At 43.1% G+C, this 1,937-nt stretch overlaps 1 pseudogene; it reads right to left on the reverse strand.

Annotated features, from left to right (window-relative positions):
• Positions 1-1,937, reverse strand: part of LOC116686248 (protein lin-28 homolog A-like) — an 11,440-nt pseudogene that overhangs the window by 5,904 nt on the left and 3,599 nt on the right.

The following is a 1,937-nucleotide window of genomic DNA, read 5'->3' on the forward strand; positions in this document are numbered from 1 at the left end:
TCAAAATACAATTATGAACCTGACAATGAGCAGAATATGGGCACTTTAAAAAAGAAAACCTGTGTTGCTACGTTTGGTCGGGGCTGAATGTGGCCCTGGATCAACTCAAAGCTAACCCCCACTTCCTTCCTCTCCTGGTCCCCCTCGCCCCCCCACCCCCATCAGGGCTCAGTATTGATCAGTGAGGGTGCCAGAGGGAGCTCCTTTGTTTCAACACAACTGTGACCTCTGAACCCTGACCCCCACTCGCTCACTCCCCTACCCTTCCCTCCAACTCATTTGCACACTACATCCCATTGTTGCTATGGCAATGGTGACCTCTGACCTCTCTCAAGCGCCTACATCTGTTGTCAATTAAACGGATAGAACTCTTTCCTCTTCTGAATACTAAATTAATGTTTGGGAGAAAAGAGGGAACATGTGAATGCAATCCAACCTAGGGGGGGTCGTTTAAGGACAGGAAGTGGTGGGATTGTTTTTACCACTGCCCACCATAATTAATGGATTTCAGCTTAATAAGATGCATCATAAGACGTATTTATAACCTTGTCGGGTCTTAATGGGATACAATCTGCAAAACAAAACTCCTTTAACTTGAACTGGTCATGTTTTGGATCCAGTAAGTAGGAACATCTGAATGAAATGGTGTTTAAAGATAGGAAGATGTGGGATTCATTGTATAACTTGCAGCTGTGGTTCATATGGTCATACAACAAGATGCTATCAAAGGAACAGCCTCGCTGGATCTTTGATTGTCCATAAATGACAGTTTGATGCAAATAAATGACAGTTTCCTCTAGTAGACTTTGTTTATAGGTTCATTTATAGCCTTGGAAGGTGTGTTTTGTAATAAAGAGATAAACTATGAAGTGATAATTAGGATTGGGCATTGTTGGATTTGAACATTTCTGATTCCAAATTCAGATTTCTTTCTTTAGATTCCGGCTTTTCCAACGTAGAATAAAGCCATACTAGAGTGCTGCTTACTGGGCTCCATGGCTGCAACACAACAAGCTCCTGGAAGTACGCTGGTTGCTACGGTAACCCATACTTGCGCATGTTAAATGTGGAAGAGATGATGAGATTTGAAAACCAAATTTCCCAAACGGTTCCAATGAAAAAAAGAATTTGAAAACCGCTTCCATTGGACTTACCTGTCACCCTTGGAGCGGGGTTTGGGTCCGACACGGGGCTTCGTTGGGCCCGGTGACCCAGACAGACTCCAGCCCTTTGGAGGATTTCTTAAAGGTGAACTCAACGGCCTCACCTTCTCTGGGGCTGCGGACGCCCTCCATGTGCAGTTTGTTCTGTTAACGAGACAAAAGAAAGGGTGAGGGTCAGAATTAAGGCTGAAAACATCCGCTAAAGATCTATTGGGCCCCGGACCGATAAGGGAACTGTGGGTAATATAATTGGCCATGTGACTAGATTTTGGTATTGGAAGCGTTTTGGTTTCTGTTCATGCACAGTCCATGTGGAGGGCCTCAATGAAAACTTGGAACCCATTCGTGGATACATACCTATAACTTATGTAGACACCTCATTGGCCGCTGCTGTTTATTGGAGAGATACCTTTTTCATCTGTGAAATGTTCTTCAATCTTGCTTAGTTTGGCCTTTAATTCACGTTAACATCCAAAAGCACAGGGAAAACAGACACAAAACCCAGTCTTTAAGGTCTTAACGGGTCACATGTCCATCCATAGAAGGCGGCGGCAGAGACGCATCTCACAAGCTAGAGGCGGTATTCACGTATATAACACTATGGGAACCCATTGGCTATTGTCTGACAACAATTTAGCTTTTAATTAGCTTTTTTATCTTCCTACGCATGATCATATTGTAATATAATAACATAATACTATTTATCCCAGTATCCTTTGCACTATGCTCAACATTGAAACAATTTTATTGAACTCTTCATTGCACTCATGCCTC

The sequence above is a fragment of the Etheostoma spectabile genome, unplaced genomic scaffold (genome assembly GCF_008692095.1).
Source record: "Etheostoma spectabile isolate EspeVRDwgs_2016 unplaced genomic scaffold, UIUC_Espe_1.0 scaffold340, whole genome shotgun sequence".
NCBI lineage: Eukaryota > Metazoa > Chordata > Actinopteri > Perciformes > Percidae > Etheostoma > Etheostoma spectabile.